Below are 23,386 nucleotides of genomic sequence, written 5' to 3' on the forward strand. Positions count from 1 at the left end.
ATGTATCTAAATATGGTTCAAGAATAAAAATATTATAAAATAATACGTAATAAAATGTATTATTTCACATGTGCCTCATGGAAGTAAAGTCACGCATGAGGCACATGTGCCTCGCGGGACAGGGAACCTGTTAATAGAGGCAATCCATCTCAATGTTCAATTTGGCAACGCAAAGGCCGTCTGTTTAGTAGCCGTTGGGCCTCATTTTCCACTATCCTTAAGGTGGGTTACGCATTTGCCTCGCGTCTGCCTATTTACTTATTATAATAATGAACAAATGTAATCTAATGTTGTGCCCGGGCTCGAAATCTGCTTGGCTCTATCTGGATGACAAACAAATAAAGTTCATTATTGTCTATTCAACTACCATCAACCAGCGTCAGTGTACCTTCTGAACAAACTTTTATGTGTCTCTGAGATAGTGTATCTAACACTTGGCCTTTTCATCTTCGGCGACACCGTAAAAAACTTCAAATGAAAATGCCTTCTATCCCAATTTGATAAAGTCGAAAACTGAACGACCGCCCAGCGCGATAAGATGACACTTATGGAGCTAACTTCATGGATGATTGATAGTGAGAGCTAATTGTTAGTTATTAGATGTGATGAAAATAAATAGATGCGTAACGCTATTATGCTGTAACATTGATGCGTGCATGCCCAGTGGTTAGGGAACCTGACTTCGACCCTTGAGGTCTTCGATTCGATCCCCGATTGGTGCAGATATCTGTATGAAAAATATGAATGTTTGCTCTCAAATCTTTGGTGTTTAATAAATACTTAAGTATGTTCATCCGTTACCGAGTACTTATAAACATAATAAGCTTTGTTTACTTTGGGACTATTTTAATTGATGTGACACGTCCAGTGATATTTATTTATAATATAATTGGCGTATAAAACTGACGCTGTTTTCATATTAAAGTACATTATCTCTATGTTAGCATCACCAGTTGGAACAGAAGCAGTAAATCTTAACCTTATCGTCGTTGGATGATTAAGTGCAGTTTATAGAATCAGAGTTGCTACGTTCTTGCTTATCTTAAGCTAGTATCCGATCCGCGACATTCTACCGGAATAGGAGACATGCCAAGTAATATGCTAATGTAGAGACATACACGATGTCATATAGCTGTTATAGTACTCCAATACCATCCTGAATATGATAGGGACTATCTACATAAGCCTTATACATAGTAAAAACATGGTGTCGAATAAGTTTTTATATACCTATGTATTTTAATTTGATTTATTAAAACTTAAGTATGTGTTTAATTTAGGTAGCTGAAAAAAATATTTATAGTCACTTTATAGTAAAAACCTATGAAGTGTGTATCAAGCTACGCGCAGTCTAGGGTTCCGTAGTGACATGTGACAAATATTAAATATTAAGTTTTGATCGACTTTTACTTGTTAACCTGTAAAGCCAGTAGACTTAGTAAAGCTGTGATAATTTTCCTTTTTAATTCTTTATTGTATACGAGTAGGTATCTTGAATTTCATCAGATTCCACAAGGCAATGTTTAACAATCGATTTTTTAAATCATCATCATCCCAGCCTATAATCGTCCCACTGCTGGGCACAGGCCTCCTCTCAGAACAAGAGGGCATGGGCTATAGTTCCCACGCGGGCCCAGTGCGGATTGGGAACTTCACGCGCACCATTGAAATGCTTCGCAGGTTTGTGCAGGTTTCCTCACGATGTCACGATGACTCATGGATTTTTTAAATGATTGAACTAAAAAAAAACGTTAAATGACCTTAGCTGGTTATTATTTGTTTACGGTCTTTGTTTTCTTAATAAGTACATAATTTTATGAATTTACTGTTAACATTTCGTTTTCTAAATGCCCGTGTTGGCTTTATTAGTGTATAAAAGTATTTCAAAACACAAAAAAATTATAAAAGTGACTGTTATTGCTTCGGATTATTTTTTATACTCATATTGACTAATTATTTAATAAAAATGACGATCACTGATATATTAATTTCCTTTTTAATTAAATTACATTATTTCTTGTGCTCCTTAAATATTAGTATCCTTAAACCTTTGTATATTCAAATAAATTAAATATGATCCGAATTTGCACAACTTATATACATATTATTATTATACCTAAAGGCATTTACATAGTTTAACATCTGCCAAAGACAAGTCGTTAGCGAGGACAAGTGACGGTCGGCTTGCGTTGTCCGAACCATTACATTTGATTAATGCCAAAACCAATGTCGCATCTAACCATTTACTACATCTTGTGTAGAGTAACCATGACTTTTTTGAACATGAAACTACCGTGAGACTCACTCATATTAAATATAATGACCCGGATAACTCACGTCTTAAATTAACGCGACTCAGCGGTTGCTCCGAAGACGAAGGGCTACGGATTAGCCCGAAACATGTCGAGCTAAACTCGATTTAAGACGTGAGTTATCCGGGTCATTATATTTAATATAACCATAACTTATAAAAAGCAAAATATTTTTCATGCTAAAATGTACATGTTACCAAACCCTTTCATTAATCCGAATGAATAGTTCGTTTAGTACATTTTTGGTTAATTAACACATACAATTACAGTTTCCCACCATATCTGACGTCTTTTACTTAAATATCTACGAATATTTTGATACATTTTTATCGAAGGTTTGAAGAAAATTAGACCAACTTATTATACCTAACTATTTAAAATATAACGAGGTGAATATTAAATCTAAGGCGGTTACGCCACATTTTTCAATTCTCCCCAAAACTATACTCAATTTTTCTGTTTTTCTTTGTAACGTCGGAGGTAAGTATTTGTTACTTATTGTTTACATATATCGTTTTATGCTATGTAAAGATTAATTTAAGTCGTAAACGAAGAGCGCGCTTCTTCAAGGATTAAAGCTTTTTGGGAATTTCTTAATATTTCTGACAATTTTTTTTTTATTGTAATTAAAACATATGAAAATTACAATTAACAAGAGAAAGAGATGTACAAAGGTGAACTTATCCTTTAAAGGGATCTCTTCCAGTTAACCTTTGAACGATTGAAAGGACAACAGAAACAAGAGTAGACACTACAAAGGATTAAAAAAAACAGACGTGTCCTGAAATATCCGGACTTATGGCAACCAAATCTGCGTTGAAACACGTCCTAGTAATTAATGTGGGCTAGCCTCGTATGGCCTTATTAAAAATTGTTTTGCCCTTAAAAATATTTCAACAAAGTTGATGTTCGCGACTTCCCACAAGAATGCTTTTAGTCTAGAATTTTGTTTAAACGAAGTATTCAGAAATTTATGTTAAGTAAATCTTTAAGCCTTTCTTTCATTCGACGCATGTTCCACTCGAAGGTCAACCTTAAAGTAAACCGTAAAGTTCGCCTTTATCAATCGTTTGTCAAATTATGTGTTGCCTTCTTTATTTTGTACAGTATAAAGTCTATGTACATATTTATGTGATCAGCCAATCTTGGCTAGCGCACGTGAAAATCATTTTTTTTATATCTTACATGTGTTACATTTTTTGTCTGACGATATAAATATTAATAATAACAATAGCCCATTCCATATCACCCTTCCTGCCTGGCCATAGTTTGGCAACTCTGGAGGACTATTGTCCGGTAGCAGGTGGTAGGACCTTGTGCAAGGTCCGCCCGGATTGCTACCACCATCTTGCTCGCTAATCCTGCCGTGAAGCAGTGCTTGCACTGTTGTGTTTCGGCGTGGAGAGTAAGACAGCCGGTGAAATTACTGGCACTTGAGGTATCCCATCTTAGGCCTCTAGGTTGGCAACGCATCTGCAATACCCCTAGTGTTGCAGATGTTTATGGGCGGTGGTGATCTCTTACTTCTTAGGAGACCCACTTGCTCGTTTGCCATACAGTCGAATAAAAAAAAAGCACATGCTCAATGTATGTTTTGGCGAGTTGTTGTTCATTGTGGCGTTCTAAGGGGGAGGCCTTTGTTCAGCAGTGGACGTCTTCCGGCTGCTGATGATGATGATGATAATGGCATCCTCAATGGTGTGTCAAGGGATAGATCTCCATAGTTGCGCTCATCTCATTTATATTTTATTGTACCACAGGCCTCTTCATGTTGGCGTCGGCCCCATGACCGGGTCCCCATGGGCCCATGATTGGAAATCCATACAAATAAATTAATCCCGATTTGATTATTTGTCACTGTTCGATTTTTGATATCTACACACGCGGTAGCGTCAATACGGGAATTTAGTAGGAAAAATTTGGGCATGGCGAGTGTGGAGGATCATAAACACTGTTCAAGAGATTACTGAGATATCGTTGTCTATAGGGGATTGCGCGGGTAGCTTTTCTACTTTATGATAAACTACTAGTTTAAAATAAAATAAGAGAGAACGATATATTTTTTGTTTTAATAATATATTGCGTATACTTACTTAACCTAAATAATATATATCATCAAATAATGACAATGTGAGTTTATTATATTGTAAATCTTTCACCTCTAAAGTACCTACTCATCCGATCGTGATGTAATTTGTTGTAATATTTTGAGACCCTGAGATGTACATAGCGCAATTTTTATCTCGAAAAAACGTACAGTTTCCGCGGGCGTGTGATAAACGTTTTCTTTATAGAAGAAGTGGCGGGTAACAGCTAGTTTTTAAATTATTAAAGAAAGGTCAACGTCTGATGCATTTGGGTAAAAACATCATCTAGATTACGAACTGGTTGAGCGCCTTTAAAAAGTAGTAAAATGTTTATAAATATGCCGTAAAACAATACGCGGAAGTGTAATTAATAAAAGTAGGTATTTTCAGTTCATCAGCTTCCAGAAAGTTACAGACAACATCGGTTTGTTCATTGTTAAGAAATGAGAGGAAAGAAAAAGTTGAAGCGCCTTCAATTAATTGTTCCGTCTGCAAAAAAAATGTTTATTGCTATCTACGATAACATTCAGTTTTACCGAAGCAGAAAAATAGTGCAAATTGAAGAAAACCTCGTAAAAAGTTTTGGATGGTGCGAAATTATTAAACTCAGGGCACGTAATAACTTGCTGCAGCCTGTACGTATATTGAATCCTAAATTTCTGCTATTCATTATACCAAAAAGTCGATCGTATAAAATTATGCCTATATTAAATCAGGTATCTGAGTCCAATTCACTGCTGGGCACAGGCCTCCTCTCAGAACAAGAGGGCTTGGGCCATAGTTCCCACGCGGGCCCAGTGCGGATTGGGAACTTCACACACACCATTGAATTGCTTCGCAGGTTTGTGCAGGTTTCCTCACGATTGTAAACATATTTAACATTAAATAAATTGCAGTGTTAGTTGATTACTTTATTAAACTAAATTGTGTGTATTTAATTAAAGAAGCCTTTAATGAAACACACACACACACACACACACACACACACACACACACACACACATAAAATTTAAGTTAAGAATTAAAACGAACCAAAGGATGCTAGCTCATAGTATCAACAGACAAACTGATCATTGTCCATTGTCATTGGTCTACGCACCGGCCCAGAGTCAATTGTAATGTATTGTCATTTTTTGACTACTCTACTAAATTTTTTTAACGTCTCTGAATGCAGTAGTATTTTCTCGTCCACAGTTTCCATTTCATGCTTTCAGAAACTTCCATTCAGTTTTCTCCAAAGACGAAACATCTGTTGCAACATAGTCTGCGTTTCTATCACGTAAAGAAGTGATTCACGGTGCGTCTAAAATTGGAGGCAGGTCTATTTGGAACGTTCAATATAAACATTTGTCTTTATTCGCCGCGAGCCCGCGAAATAGCCCGTGGGTGGTTAACGATACAAAAATCTTAGATTTTGACATGATTTATATCTCGAAACACATCACATTAATATATGCGAGACAGCTTGGGGTCGGTACTGGGACGTGATCGTCTCAGTTGTCCCATCAATGGGACAACTCAATGAGACTAGTGGGATAGACGGGGTTGCACGGATCCTACGAGTAGTTGTTCATAAAATCTAAGTCAAAAGTATTTATTTGCCAGTATAAAAGCCTACATGTAGGCGTGCAAATATTTTGTAGAGAGACGATTAATTTAATACAGATTTAAATTTCCTATATCAAATACCAAATTAAAATACATTAAAAATCATAAAATAATCAAAATAAATAAGTTCATAAGTTCAATAACAATGTTCAAAATAATACAAAATACCTAATACCAAAATTATGTCAATTTTACTACCTACAAATAACTCTTAACGGTATAAAACATCTGTCGAGAAGCCAACTCGTCAACTTATTCTTAAAACTATTTCCCCGGAGAGCCTTGATGTACTAAGGCAGGCTGTTATAATTTAATACACACGTAAGAGGGTTAACAGTGATTGCTCTAGCAAGCACCAGCAGATGTACCTGCGCTTCAGCTTCCCACTGGAGGGTGCAGTGTTCATCGCTTTATGGAAGGGACAACCCCTAAATAAAGGAGAGTGGGCTAATTGGCCTATATGACCAATAAGAACAAACGTTATGACGTCACTGGATAGCTTATATAAGTTCAAAACTTTTCGATACAAAGTTCCTATATCTCGATGATTTTGTGTCATGATTTTTTTTTTTATGCGATTTCATGTTTTCCGTCTTTGCTAATATTCTGGTTTTCTTATAGGTTTCTGTAACTGTCGCTGGTTACCTTCTTGCGACTTGACCTTTTTGGCTTTGTTATTTCTACATATATTGCTTGATATTTGGTTGTTTTTTTATGTGTATTTATATGATAAAGTATTTAAAACCGTTAGACTAAATAATACCCTATAAGCAATAAAAATAATATTTTTGATGGAGTTCTAGAATATGTAAAAAACCTTTCAATAATATATGACTCGTCGTTATTGGTCCCTAGATCAGAGTTCATACAATTCTGCCCATTCTCCTTTGTATTTTTTTTATTAATGTTCATAAATTGTTTTAATTTTACGCTGCATTGGTGTTGACTGTTAATTAGTGTTATAAATATGAATATGGTCATCGAAATAGTTCAGATTCATTCGGTTACGTAACAGCCGTATGATTATTTAAGGTAAAGTTCATTAGTACGTTGATCAAGACGAATTTGACTATTTTTGACCACCGCGTAATATTTCACGCTGAAACCGTCTAATTTCTGTGACCAGATTGTCGTCCAAGTGCAGTGAGTCCTTGGTTGAGGCTTATGCACACACCAGAAGTGAGATTCTACCCTAAGAAAGTTTGAAAAATAACCGAATAAGCAAAGGAGAACTGAAACTCGAATACGACAATAACGCTTCTGATAAAGTTTTGAAGAAGGACGAAGCGTTTTGTAATTTTGGTGACATAAACGCTTATCGTACAAAATTGTTCTGTTCCAACTCACTCTACGTTATACCTCGTTTTCTTTTCTGAAGGATTACGTCTTAGCATTAGAACCAAAATAATTCTAAATAAATCTTTAAAATTCAATTTGGCCATTTGGATAGCTCTAAATTGCTATAAAATCGAATTCGTCTTGTCGAAATGTGATTTGGAACGTGTAAACAAAAAAGATCAACGAACAAAGGCATTGACTGGTAGTTGCAAACGCGAATAAAAATGTATAATGTCGTCGTGAAACTAATTTTTAAACTCGCCCTGCAGTTCAAGTTACCCCGTTATTCGTTCCACTAAAGATAAATAAAGAAAGAAAAAAAACATTTATCTATAACAGCAATAACAAAAAACGCATAGATTCTGTTATAAAAAGGTCCCGGCTCAGCATATCTGGTCATCTGCCGGGCCACAGAAGAGTGAAATCACCGAAAATCACACAGAACAGACACAAAAATAACGATAAAGCCAGGCCAGACTTCAACACGATTAATTGGCTGTATAACCAACGTTATCATGGCCACTAAACAAAACTAGAAAGAAATTACATTGATATTCAGACATTACGAAACAGAGCAAATTAGAAATCACATTGAATCTTGTCACGGCATAAAGCATACAAATTTATTAAACAAAATCCATATACGTCCTTATCCTCAAAACGAGCACTACAGCAAATAGCTGTATCCCAGCTATGCCTAACACCATCTGGCTACACCAATATCCTGGCACGCCATCAATATCAGCCCTGTCTTAACTTAATTACACCTCCCTGTCAATGGCTTGGCTTGACATATCCAATCACGAAACAACAATACTGACGTAACCCTAAATAATTACTGACTATACGTCTCAGGAGACTGGGGTTATTCTATGGTAATGCTTAGATTGACAGTTATGTGGATGATAGTGTTGATTGATTACTGAGGATTGACGAACGACTTAGGGAAAGTTAAGTGCGAGAGAAAACTAAAAAATCTTAATTGTTCTTCGGTATTAACTTCTCTGCCATTTTATTTAATCTTGTTCACTTCACTCGCTATGTAAGTCACACTTAATATAACCACGCTTTATGAAAATTAAGCTTTTGTAAACAGTTTTGTGAATGAGATACATTTAGGCAAGCATAATGAATGCCGCCAGAGAGCCTGAAAGTACTTATGATAATCAGAGTACCCTTTCATAGAAAAGAGATAGAGATACGCAGAATTTACTGTCTAATCACAGTATAACTGCACTATACCAACAATATCACAATGACAAATTACGTGGGATAGAACCACGCATGGATTTCAATTACACCGCAATTTAGTAAAGTGGGACTTGAACATGCGATAATCGTTTACTAATATGCTTCGTATGCTAAGATCTTGACAACTTTGCACTAAATCAACTGCACTATTCTAAGAGTATTCTTGCTCATTATTTTTTCTTACATTTTATTATCATCGACCTCTGTAACTGAGATAACGGCAATTGCCTGTATATTGAGACGTCAAATAGATACATTTTCGTATTTATGTACAGTATATGTCTTTTATTTAATAACCACTACTCTGTAAGTAATTGAAATAATGAGACATAATGACTGTAATGAGACAGATTTTATTTATACCTAGATCTCAGAGACAGTGTACATAAGTGGAATGCCTCTATAAGTGAATCAAACTTCTTGTGCCCTCATCGCAGTTCCCAGGTTGCACTGTCATTTAATTGGTCAGATTACATTAATCCTCACTCCGCTGTGCTTCTATGAGAAAGCACCTTTATCCTAGACAGTTCAGCACCTAATCTACGCTAGCGAACGTCCCTATCACCGTCCACACACCTAAGTCCCTTACCACATCGAATAGCGAAATTATGTAAAGCCCTGTCCTATCATGTCAGAACTAGCCAGTATCAATTCAACAGCCTCGCAAATTCTGCTCAGCTGCTCCGAGAACCAATGAATAATGCAAAGGAACGTTATCAGGTAGTTCTGAAAAGACTCTCAGTTACGTAAATATTGGGGTATTTTCGACTGTTTGTTTATCAGTGCAGGTGTGAAGTGGGAACGCGTCTAATTTTGCGTAAGTATTGTGTTACGCAATTTTCGCTTGAGCGATTAAAAACCGGGGCAGTTATAAGTACATTGACCATTGATGGAACAAGGATCCGGTTGGAAGGCTTGTAAACCCGCATTGTTATGCTACACGCCTGCTTTTACGCGGCAAAAAATGATCGGTTTTGATCACAAAATTTAACAGGTCACTGTAAAATGTTTTAACAATAGAATGGCGTTTGAAAAGTAATTTAAATTACCCCTCTTGGATTTCTCCAGATTAAAATATATTTCTCATACCTACATACAAAATTTATCACAAATTCAAATAAATTAGAGGAAGACAATGGATTTGTTAAAGTAAAGTAGACTACTAGGCAGGACAATGATATTTGTCTAATACGTTTTCGTCTCTTATTTCGGAATACATATAAGCAGGGCTCAAACTTTGCGTGCGGATGACGTCAAATCACATATAGGATGATTTCAAATAGTCTTTTAAAATTCAAATTCAACTTCGACTTCAAATTCAAGTATTATTATTTGAATTTGAAAAATTTACTTCATTAACAAAAATTACCACCTACAAACCTCTTTAATTAAACAATATCGCCACTTCAAATGAGCAGCAGTACATACGTCTTTGTCATTCACATAATGACAATAAATTGGCGTTGTAATTGTTTAGCTGTTGTGCCTACTTTCACAATTACGTGTATGATTGCCAAAATTTCATCTTTACAAGAATATTGTTACAATTTTCCTCTTGCTGCGATCAAAATATAACAACGAAGATCAGCAATACTAAAAAGACATTTGGAGACAACCAAACATGCCCTGAATTATAATAACGCTTACATTTATTTATTATAATTATTATGTAACGCTGAAAATTTCTAAAAAAATGAAACAAATAAATCAGAATTTTATAAATATCATCATCCCAGGTATATAAGTCCCAATGCTGGCACAGCCCTCCTAACTCAGATACTTAATATTATCGACTATTCTTTATTGGCTAGAGGATAATACATTTTTACATACATGGCTAAAATAAAAAAAAGGAAACAAAATAAATAAAAACTATATAAATATACCTAACTAAAAAAAGAAAACACCATCTAAGAGGCCCTCCTGCGGCATAGACCCCAACACACTGGCGGCATTACCTCTCTGTACAGTCAGATAAATTCGCTGGGAGAGGTAAATCAAAATCAAAATAATTTATTTTCGGATAACTGAGTAGATCCAAGTATTGTTAGTGTATACAATATTCTTATGAGACTATGGTAGTAAACAGATAAGATATATTATTATTACATTAATTCAAATTACATTAATTTCCATGACATTCGTGTACACTGCCTAATTAATTAACTTCTGTTTCATTTCAAATTAACACATCACATCCAATTAAATTAAACTGTCTATCTATGTCAAACCAAATAAATTCAAATTATCTAAATCAAAGTCACATTTAATTACATTATAAATTACATAATAATGTAAAAAATAACAAAACGTTTATTTCAGGATCTGGTCCCATGTATATCATGCCAGTTACATTCTTATAATAACATTACTTATCCTCATCATCATTATTGAAATAGGTAGGTCAGCGCCAGCTCTGGGGTCTCCTGGAGTCTCTATCCAGCCAGGACGACAAGGCCCCCATGAAGGCCCTCATGTCAGCCGACCAGGGACCCATTGTCTCCACTGCGAGCGCCGCAAACTCATAGTCCTTTAAAAGAGAAGAGTATTTGCGGCGCTTGAGAACTTGGGCCTGGTCAGCTGCAGGCTCGGCTTGTGAGCGGGTTAATTATAAATATCAACAACCGATGACTAAGAAGTATCTACACAGGTAGTTCACTTTTTAAATTGAAAAATATGAACTTACCGTAAATTTTCGTTGAATTTTAGCTTCACGATAATGGCGTTCATCTAATAAAACGATTAAATAAATTGATGAAAGTTATTAAATTAATTAACAAGTCACATTTAAACATAACACTTTTTGCTTCTATCACTAGCGTTTTTATCAGAATAATAGTTTCCTTATCAATTTTTTTTTTTAATTCACTGTTTCTTGTTGCAAAACTATAATTATATCACTTTTTTTGTAACTACTGACTAGACAAGAGTCAACCCCTTTGCTGCTTGATTAGTACTGATCTTATTTAGTGACATCAGTATCGGTAATTGTTTATGTATTACGGACAATAACAACAACCACAATGGATAAGCTTTATTGTTGTCAAACAGTTACTTGTTTGAAACAACGTCTGATTGAGTATGTCTATATTGCCAGCGACAATTTTGTTATCTGCAGTTTCTTATCGTGTACCTAACATTATTTTTTCAGATAAATCCAAAGAATTGAGGGACATAATAAAAGTGGAAAAAAAATCGAAATGTGAACTTGCTACAAAGAGAAGAAAAACCAATAAAATTTGTTTTTTACTCGATTGATGTCAAAAAGAAGGAATATGTTCTTCGAGTTTCATCATCGTCATCAATCACAACAATTTAAAGAATCCTGATAAATATTTTTAAAATGTATAATTATGTGCGTACTCTGTTAAACTTTCCATCAAATTTCAATTCAAGCTAACCACTGAAAGTGGATGAAATTCAACTTCGATTCGATTCAATGGATTGCCTGTATACCTTGCATTTTATGCAATATGTATGTTGTTGTAAGGATATTGACCTTTCCTGTAAGAGTCCGACTCGCACTTGGCTGATTTGTGATTTCTAGGTACAAAACTTGCTGATGTAGAAGCCATTAGCTGCAGTAGGCTATATTAAGTGCCTATTATTGGACCCTGGCGTGCTCTGCGTAAGTGCAGGACAGAGTAACAACGATTTCAGAGTAAATGAGGATTTTAACTCACCTCAAAAGCACAGCACAGTGTGTGTGTTTTATGTACGTGTTTATTACAAACAATTTCGAATGTGACTTTCATTGTTATCCGTAGATTTTCTAATACTCGCTCGTGACATAATCCATCCATACTAATATTATAAATGCGAAAGTGTGTGTGTTTGTATGTTTGTCCGTCTTTCACGTCGAAACAGAGCGACGGATCGACGTGATTTTTGGCATAGAGATAATTTATGGGCCAGAGAGTGACATAGGTTACTTTTTATCCCGGAAAAATGCACAGTTCCCGAGGGAACAGCGTGCGATAACCGAATTTCACGCGGGCGAAGACGCGGGCAAAAGCTAGTCATCCCAATAAAAGTTAGAAATATTTCAAATTTTACTAGAATAATAAGTATAGTAAAGTAAATAAACAAGAAATTTCTAAGTAGAACAAAAAAAACCGTGGTGCCGTAACAACTTGATTATCTCGGATTGCCAAAAATTTTTTAAGAGACGTCAACGATGAAAAGGATAGGAAACGCAGACTAACTGCGAGGTGCATACAAAGATATACCTAACGCACGTCTTTTCGCACTTTCTTGGCTGCCTCACGAAAATGTTTACTCTATCGCTCGCTATTGCTATCTGGTTACCGTTCATTCAGTTCATGTGATTCGTTAAACTTTTTCAAAACTTCACTCAATCAAAATATGTTCCGTTAAAAATACACACTGAAATTTGATAAGTACTTGTATAAAACTAAGGTTAAGTATATGAAAATATTGTAATCTCATTTTAAGTAAAGTATTATTGTATGGTCTTATATGAGTAATTTTTTAAACCTTATTTTTCGTTTCTAGTTGTATTAGCTGACTGTAACATCTGACTGAACATCATAAATATATTTTTCCCTGACCTTTTGGCTACCCTACGCACCTCAACGGGGTTGTTTTTATAGCTTATCTCGATAGTGCTCATAAAAATGAATTTGTTGTTACTTTCACAAATACGCAAGAAGTACCATGCAATCCCTTTACAGGTACAAGTTTCGGAATTTATGTGAGAAATATTTCAAATTTACCATTTTCAGGGAAGCAAGGTTCTTGAGGAAACCTGCAGCACAATGCGAAGCAATTGAATGGAGTGTTAAAATTCTCAATCCGTACTGGGCCCATGTGCAAACTACAGCACAAATCCTCTCAATCTGAGAGGAGGAATATACCTAGTATATAATTACACAGGCTGAAGACAAAGTCAAAAGTAAGTTCTTGTAGAATTCGGCGTTCAAATATATAGCTATAACTAGTATAATACCTAAAAACGATTTTCAAGAAGTTTTTCTGAAATTCGAACAGGAAAAGGAATAGAGAGGTTTTACTTCACTAACTGACTCAGACAACGCATAGCCAAAGCCACCAGAGAAACCCACTTGAAATTTGGCAGATATATTCCTTCAGGGTCATAGAGATGTACTAAAAAGGAATTTGAAATTTCCATGGGCCATGAGCGTGTCGGATACGCCCAAAATAGGGTTCCGTAGCCATTATGAAAAAAATAAGTAATATTTTTCTAAGGATTTCATATTTTATACGGAATCTTCCAAGTTTAGGTATATTTTATACTTACTTACTTACTTACTACTTACCACTTACTTTTTTTACTTAGGCTGCTATTTACTCTTAAACTACTAATAATTCTCAAGCAAACTTAGCCGTTATAGTTTTCCTTGAAAGTTTGATATACTTACTACCATTCTGATTTTTTTTAATTTTTCCAACCACCGGTTTAGATTTTAGAGGGGGGGGACGCTCGATTTTAATGAAAATTTGCACTTTAAAGTTGAATATTTTGCAAACAAATCACTGAATCGAAAAATCGTTTTAGCAACCCCCCAATGATTTTTAAAGACCTATCCAACGATACCACACTACATGGTTGGATAAGAAAAAGAAAATCACCTTCACTTTACGTGTCAAAAAAATTGTTTTTGAAATTTTTATTGTACCATATTGTCGGCATAGTTTACATACATATTCGTGCAAAATTACAGCTTTCTAGCATTGATAGTCCCTAAGCAAAGCCGCGGATGGACAGACAGACAGACATGGCTAAACTATAAGGGTTTCGCTCTTGCAATTTTGTTTCCGGAACCCTAAAAAGGATTTATATTTAAAATGAAAGAAGAAAGAACGGATTTTTAGGAATTCCCGCCTATTTAATACGGCATAAAGGGTTTTTCTTAAAACTAACTGAATAGCCGGTATTGACACTTCATATTTGTCAAATAGATTTCTTATGGGTCATGATGGTCATGAATCTGTACTAAGAATAAATTTTTCAGAATTTCCGCGGGATAGGAAATAAAAGAGATAGGGTCATCGCGGAGCACTAAGAAAGGATTTTTCGAAGTTCCCGCCGTATGGAAAAGATGGATTGAAAAATGTTTGTTTCTAATTTTTGGCTCTGGTCCGACATGCACTTTGCTGGTTTTTAATGTCTTAGAATTAATGGTGAAAGGTGTCAAATATTTATTAATTTTATTACTAATGCGAACGAAGTTGCGGATAAAAGCTACCTTTCACAGCATATTGAGTAAGTATCTAAGTATCCAAGTATTTCAACGCTTCGATGCTTCTCGAATAGTGACTCGGTAATAATATTTGTAAAGGTGCAAATGACTTCATTCAACGCTTACTTTAGTCATTGACTCATTGCAAAACCGACAACTAGCCATTGATAAATGTGTACAAGGTGTAAAAATAGTATGCAAATCGTGTGACTGGCAACCTATTTCACAGCAATCTCGCCCACGCCGTAATACGAGCGTTTACGTTACGGTAGTTGTTTAAAATAACCGTTTAAACGTTTATTCACCTTTTATTTTTTATGATGTGTTTACAGGATGGTCTAGCTAGTTAGTGACATCAGAAGGGGATTGCGGGTTCGGTTCCCGTGAATGGCCTATTTTAATGCTGGGTAACTTTACCTTACTTTAATAAGCCCTAAAACATACGACAAAAGTAGAGCTAGCTAGCGTACACTGTGAAGCAACGGAAGGTTGCATATTTAGGTCATGCACTGAGACATAATCACATGACCAATACGATCTACACTCCATAATAATGAGCATAATGGCAGGGAGGGAGGATAGTGCGGCCTTATGTATACTTAGTACAGCGAACAGATGGCCGTTAGGGCCGAAAGTTCTCGAATGGAGTCCGCGGATCGGGAAGCGCTGCGTGTGATGTCCATCAACGAGGATGCAAGCCGCTTCCAACCACAACAAGTGGAGATCAATGGGGGAGGCTTATGCCTATGACCTGTTGGTTGTCCTACGGCTGATATGATGATGATGATGATGATAATGATTGGCAGGGTAGCGGTAGGTTGAAACATGGAAAATACAATGGCTTTGCGCAAAACATGGAGTGAACATTCTAAAAACTGGTTGCCTTGAGTACTGGAGCACATGAAGAACTAACCTAACCAACAAAAAGTTGGCCCACTTCAAAGTTCAATATCTCAAAAACGGCTAAACCGATTTTGATGAAACATATCTAAGAACCATCGCTAGAAAACCTGCTTTCCAATGAAAAAACGCATTTAAATCGGTCCACCTGCTTATAAGAGCTACGGTGCCACAAACAGACACACACACAGACACACATAGCGGTCAAACTTATAACACCCCTCTTTTTGCGTCAGGGGTTAAAAAGAAGAACAAGAAAGAGAAGAAGCTAAAAGTGAGAGTGAGAGGAATGCACAGGAAAAAGATGATTGTAGTGATGTTGAAGTTTTTTGATCGCGAGCTTTTTTATGTAATTTATTGCTTGTTTCACAATCTATCCCTTCTCTGTTTAAAACTTCAACTAAATTATGTCCAATTTGTAAAACAATTTGAATTCAAGGCGTGTCTTATCTACATTTACACAGGCTTTCACAGCCGCCCATTGTTTTACGGAATCCTTTCCGCATTTGTTTATGGCGGTAACAAATAAGCAACAAAACTCGTCGTAAAGGACTTCAGCCTAGATAGAGGTGGATAAATCATCGCTCGAATTGTTTTGGCTGTCAATTCTGTGTGTATTTTGGAGACGGAGTCTTCAAACACGATATGTAGGTATTTTTTTATGTTTTTTACGTGACCTTCTCTTAGCTAAGTCCAATTTACGACTTTAGTATTTTTATTTACCTTCTTAGTTACAATCTTTAATTAAAAAAATGACATGGAATAATTAACACGATTTGGTATAGTCTCGAACTAAGCAAAGCTAATACTGTGAAGATGTTTAAGTCTCCTGGAGTAAATTAATTAAATACAAGTGTATAAGTAACAAGTTGCTATTCACCCGTTGGTTTTAGAAAACAAAACTATGTAATTCTATGCAATCTTTAAGTATCACTGTGTCTATTCACTCGCTATCTAGGAAATAGGATCAACTGTTCACTCGCACAAACAGTTTTACTGAATCTAAGTACTACAAACACGGCATGTTTACCCACAAGTTATAATTAGTCAAAGTAGCAGAACGTCAGTCTCTAAGCTAATGTAAACGCGAGAAAAAGCCACAACTTAAAAATCAGATGAGTTATAAAAACACTTAAGTTATAATTAAGTAATTTAAGTTTTTTCGCTTACTGTAAAGTCACCTGCGATAATATTTGCCACGACGGAGCGTGCAAAAATATCTCACACACACGTCTTACCGGCCATAGATAAAGAGTCGCATCAGATATAGCGCGGGAGACGCCACAACAGAGGTTCCCTTCAGGTAAATATTGTCATATTACACCAATTCAGCCAAAGTTCTAGTGAATTCCTGCATCAGAATCCGACCCCACTCTGCGAAATGTTCGCAATACGCCCCACGTCACCTCTCAGCACCGCTACAATTTATCTATAAAACAATTGCTTTGCTTTTTGTTTGAATAGCACAGCTGGATAGTAGCTAAACTTTATGACAGCTGAAGTGTTGAATATAAATTTAATATATGCGATGCGATGCGCGAATTGGTCATGGTCGCTATGCGAATTGGTTGGAGTTTAAAATGTATACTGTCTGGTCAGCTTATTTGTTCAAGATACCACAAAGTGATTCCAGGACCTAAACAAGTCAAAATATACCCCTACAAAGATGTTTACCAAAAAATATCATTCATGGTGTCGTCACGTCTTTTACAGCTACTCTAGCAGTCTCGTCAGCACCTTGTGCGAGAACTGTCAACGCTTCGTTTTCCGGTTCATGATTGCCACTCGAGGACCGTTCTTCCCCAACGGTTATCTGTTTTTCGATCGATGTAGCCCGCTTATTTCCCTTTGCACTCTTGCATATTGTTCGATTTATGTTGATGATTTCAGTTCTTCGGCGAACTTCCGAACGAGCCTCAACAAAGTCGCAATTAGTGTCTATTACGTTTTAAACCAGATGCCTTGTTGTCTAACGAATTCTGATTGCAATCGTTTTCAATTGATATTTAGATCTATCAAATGCAAGCAAAACGCTAATGTATACAATAAAGCTAGAAAAAAAGATGGTGAAGTCATAATTACTGTCCTCAGAAATGTAAGGTAAATATCACAGGCAGGGTTTACCTCAAGGCATCAAAGAAGATATTACGAGTACTCCACCTAAAGGTCAAGGTAAAAAAATCCGAAATTACACTTCGTGAAATAATTTGTCGACTCTTAACTACGCACTTGAAATAACTTGAAATGGCCTTCGTCTAAATAAGAAATAGGATATTCTCATTCCGATTTCAGCGTACTTAAGTGTGGTATTGTTGTACGTATTTTAATTTGCTAATAAATTTTATTCTGCTTTTTATTATCCTTATGCAAAGTAATATTATGAGATATGTCTTTCTGCGTAGCAACTATTCGAAAATATAAATATTATTATCATCGATATTATGTGATGTTTATATTCTGCTTTACAAAATCATGAGAAATGATAGTATGAGAAAAAATATATGCGAAAAGTAACTCGGTGATATGATAATTCTGCTCAAAGTTGTTATGAGAAACGAAATTATGAGATTCGATTTTTTGCAACCTATTAGTGAACCCTTCGGTCTATATCGGTAATCTTAGTTCTACTGCGGATATCATCATTTCTGATTCTGTCCCGCAGAGAAACCCCGAGCATAGCCCTCTCCATAGACCCTCCAAGTGGCTGAGCTTCCTGATGAGGCCCATTGTTAGCGCCCACGCCAATGACTCTGTATTGGTCAACTTCAATGTTGAAAATAGCCAGAATGGCTTCGAGAAAAGTATGGTACGGCCGTGCCTTTGTTTTTTTTTCCTCGACTTGGCGAGACTTTTGCGTGACTTGGGAGATAGCGCGTTAAACATGACTGACGTCACCAGCCACACACACCACCTTTGTGTCGTAGCAGTAGCCTACATGCCTGCTGGCGTTCGTGGCGTCATAGTGTGTTGTATGTTTTTATATGTTTTAGTTTTAAAATCAGTGATCACTTAAAATCACTGAAAAACAGCTTTTCGGCTTGCCGTAACATTATGCTATTCGATGTTATTTTTTATTCTTTCTATCTAATGTATTTTATGTCTATAGAATATGTGTAAATAAATGTCTCTCTTTCTCTCTCTCTCTCTCTCTACATATCTCTATATCTATGACATGGCGCTAGACTCACTACCGCTACACTAATAATAAGTGGATACTTACGCGAATAACGAAAGCAATAAAGGCTCGAAAAAACTGTTAGGTTTAAAAAATAAAATATAAACACGGGTGAAATGAAACGAACGTAAACACACGTTAACGTGTGGAAAGAATTGAGTTTTCGCTTTTCATTAAACTGGGGCGGAAATAACATAGCTAAGCTTTTTAGCGTTCTTGGAACACGAATTTCGTTTCGAAGCGTTTTGTTCGTGCTGTGCAAGGAACAATTGAATTTATTAAAATGGAATTAAAAGAGTAAGTAAAATATTTCGTTTAGTGAAAAGCAAATATTCAAGTAATAATCCAAAAAGTTTTTTCTTTTATTTTATTACAACTTATTTGGTTATCGGCGTAAGCAAGAATTATAAGAATTATAAAGCAATGAAAAGTAAGAAACTGTTGCAACGCGTGCAAAATATTTTTCTCGTTGTAAAAATAACATTATTATTTAATAATAATAATAATAATAAAATCATTTATTGCCCCTGAAAATAAGACAGGTTACAAAAAAATAAAAAAACACATAAGCAGGTGGCAATCGGCTCAGGCTCAGCACAAGCTGCGAGCATAGGAGACTTGCAGCGCTGATTTTCAGCCTGCGCCCGTCCCATAGCGTAATAATTTCACTCTAGAGCCGGGTAAGGCTGCATTGTTGCTAGCAACATGATTTAATGCTATAAGTAGTTCTATTGCTGCTGTCTCGTAAAAAAAACTTCGCAGTAGTATTTAATATACTCAGCGGCACAAAATTTGGCCCACCCTTCATACAAAATTACCGATTCTGCATACATTTGAGGGCCAGATTTTTTGCCGCTCAGTATATTATCTTCTTTTAAAAAAGAAACATGAATCAACTTTACCTAAATGTGAAAGAAATTAAATCGTCAGACCGATGGCGATTGATGTGGCGATCTGTACAGAATCTCCAATTCGGGAAATCCTTTCAAACGAATCAAAGATTTCAAATCGGAATACAATCTGTTGAAAATATCAGTGACCATAAAAAAATACATCTAAAATAGAATCCCCTTTTTTGAAGTCAGTGTAGAAGGCCCGGCAATAATACAATTCCATCGGTGCCGTCCGCGGCTCATCGTAACCCAAGGAAAGACTCCGGCGAGCCAAATAGCATTTTCCACTCCATTTCTCATGTAATCCGTCTTATTAGCATAAACTCGTTGGTTAGCTGAATGGTCAGCACAGATTGTGATATGCTGTTGCATAAATTAGAAGTAATGTAAGAAAAAATGCGTGGTTTTTCTATGGCAAATGTAACTAAATGAGATGGAACTGAGCTGGAGTCAGCAAAATGTCTCCACGTAGTAGGTAGACGACCGGATGGCCAAGTGGTTAGAGAACCTGATTATGAAGCTTGAGGTCGCGGGTTCGATTCCCGGCCAGGGCAGATATTTGTATGTATAATACGAATGTTTGTTCTTGGGTCTTGGATGTTTACATAATATGTATATATTATATATTTGATATGTTAGTATGTACTTTCTATACATATAAGTATGTTTATCCGTTGCCTAGTATCCATAGTACAAGCTTTGCTTAGTTTGGGGACTAGGTCAATTGGTGTCAAGTGTCCCATGATATTTATTATCCCGCTAATACGAGTATAATAAATGCGAAAGTTTGTAAGTATTTTTGTTTGTTTACCAATTTTGATGAAATTCGGTACACAGATAGTTTGAGTCCCAGGGAAGGACATAGGATAGTTTATATCCTGGAAAGTTACATAGTTCCCGCGGGATAGTAAAAACCGATATTTACGCGGACGGAGTCGCTAACTAGCCGTTAGTAGTTATTTATTAAAGATGAGCCCAAAACGCTACCCATTGTCTTTCGTGGAATGATCATCGAAGCAGAGTCAGATCGAAAGAAAGTAGACATTATTATAATACTTATAAACATAATTCAAATTATTTGAAATTGTTACAAAACAAAAGTAGCTCAGTATGCGAGTGGAATCGAAACTTGCTTTTAATTAAAACATTTTTGTTGGCAATGTATCCATTCAAAGATCCTTATCTATACAAACTGTCTTTAGATATAAACTCTCAGGATGCAGTTTTATTTGTGTTTAAAAAGTTTGTTGAAACCAGAGTTAACTACATAATCAAATCTATAGGTTGTGGCGTTGGTTTCAGTTGCTGGACTGTTTGTTTTACATTGTTCTTCGGTTTGGCTTCCTTAACTGGGCGGCAGTTAACACAATTGTACAAACGGTTCGTGTGTTTTCTGAAGTTGAGAATCCAACTTCGACTCTTGGTCTAGGTTAGCCTAGAGCAAATAGAGATTTTGCAAAATTCTTGACAATTCCCTTGGAAATTCTCACAAAAGCAAGTTGTTGAATATAGAAATATAGCATTTGAATCGAAATTTCTGGATTTTGCATAAATTCAAGTGGGAAAAAGCTAACAGTAACAGTCATTTGAAATGAAATTCCAAGACTGGAAAAAATCTCGTTGGAATTTTCAAAAAGGAGGATGAGGATGAGGAAGTATCTTCTCTACATGGTATTTAAAATGAAATTCCGAGATTCCGCAAATATTTCAGCGGGATTTTCCAAAAACTAAATCGTAATCTTCTTTAATGTTGCATAAAAAATACAAGTGCCAAATTTTATGTCTCTAAAATAAGCGGTTCAGATTCGGAATTTTATACCAACTTCATATGAATATCTCTATAAATCTTGTACTTCCCACTTACCATGGCACAGTAGGATGTATTAGATTAAGGCCCTGTTCACATTATTCCAGTGAAACCGTTCCAGTAGCATAACCGCAGGGTACTCGATCGATCTTGTGTAACTCGTTTGGATTGTGACCCCGCAATGTATCGCGACTGGCACGATTTTACGGATTAATGTAAACAGGGTCTAATCAAATAAATGAAAAATACGTACCTATGAGGACATCAATGCCAATCAGTCGACTCTTCCCGCAATCGTCACTCTTCCGTCCACCCCTTTTACTTTATGTATCTGTAAAAATAAAAAGAGAACGTTATCACAAGAAAACCTGTACATTTTGTGAAGTAATTTTCTGTTTATTGTCTGTTCGCATTGCGTAGAAAATCCATTGGAAGCCTTCTAAATGACAATAGAGAGAAAAAACTACTTTGTGTAAGTAAATCCCTAATTAATTCACGTTAACATACCCCGAACTTTTCTTAAAAAATATTTGTCAAAGTCAGTCTCCTTTGCTAGGATTTCACCTTCATAACTATTATATAGTCCAATTGTGTTTGGTTTAGGTCCAAACATAATTCAGTATTAATACGAGGCACCTGAAATTATTTCCCATGCCACGGAAATAATTCCCACGCTAGCTCCACCCATCACCTCCGTTACGCACATAGGGCTGAAAAGTAAAATCAATCATAAAAAACCGGCCAAATGCTTGTTTCATGCATTAAGGATAGTGAACGGTTGTGTTGCTCTGAGGATGAACTTTAGTTGAGTTCGAAACGCATCAGTGTAGTGTGGTGGTGGTGATATTTGGGCTTGTGTGATTTCTATGTGTTCTTACAGTGCGCAGGTGGAGGAGATGCATGAACACACATTTGTTGCATACAGACTTAGCTACCTATCATAAGGTCGCGGGTGAGCAAAGTATTTGTTTGTGGTTCATTGATTTGGATCTCCGGAAAGTAAACCTGGGCCCAACTGCATAACAAATTACAAGTTAATAGTATTAGCGATTTTGTATTGAAATACCAAACAATTACAATTACAAATACAATTTGTAACTAATACTATTTGCTTGTAATTTGTTATGCAATTGGGCCCTGATTCTATAAATTAAAGTATTTTCTTACTAGAGTTTACCCGCGGCTTCGCACGCGTAAACTATTCGATCTGGTAGTTGCAATTGAAATTCCGGGATTTTACAAAATTCCCCAGGGAAATCCCAAAATTTATATCGTGGTTGGTTCATTGCGGTTGTTTTAAGAAAAACTTTACAAAATTTCATGACTCTAAGCCCAGCGGTTGTTATATCGAGATTCTATCTCTATCCCGTAGGAATATCGGGATAAAAAGTAACATATGTAATATGCCAGACGTCCAAATCTTGCCGTTTTAGCGTAAAGAAGTAACAAACAAAACACACACACACACACACACACAAACTTTCGTATTTATAATATAAAGAAGTAGGATAGTACGATAAGTACATTATTCGTTATATTTATTTGTATTATCATTCCATGACATAGAACGCAAACAAAAAATCATATGTTTTCCCCTTACGAGTACGTTTTAAGTTTTAACAAAAGTTGCTCTTGTCTATCTCTGTAAATAAACGCCTATACGTAGAAACAGCAAATTGAAACTCATTTGTTAACCACAATGGGTCCCTGGCGCGTTTGTCTTATTCGCCTAAAAGGGCCCGGACTGTACCCAGAGATATTTCCAATTACTTAACGGTAGTACTTCAATAT

The 23,386-nt window shown here is 36.0% G+C and overlaps 1 protein-coding gene across 3 annotated transcripts in view; it reads right to left on the reverse strand.

The window, feature by feature from the left end:
- The window catches only part of LOC141429773 (uncharacterized), an 82,394-nt gene that overhangs the window by 11,540 nt on the left and 47,468 nt on the right, over nucleotides 1-23,386 (reverse strand). The window contains exon 2 of one of the 3 annotated variants that reach the window (XM_074090298.1): nucleotides 21,849-21,926. The exons of 1 other annotated variant lie outside the window; for it this stretch is intronic. The gene's annotated coding sequence lies outside the window, so the exon portion shown is untranslated. Of the gene's footprint in view, nucleotides 1-11,282; nucleotides 11,491-21,848; nucleotides 21,927-23,386 lie in introns of those variants that run through there. One more of the 3 variants, XM_074090300.1, reaches the window with a different exon arrangement.

Source organism: Choristoneura fumiferana, chromosome 7 (genome assembly GCF_025370935.1).
Source record: "Choristoneura fumiferana chromosome 7, NRCan_CFum_1, whole genome shotgun sequence".
Classification (NCBI taxonomy): domain Eukaryota; kingdom Metazoa; phylum Arthropoda; class Insecta; order Lepidoptera; family Tortricidae; genus Choristoneura; species Choristoneura fumiferana.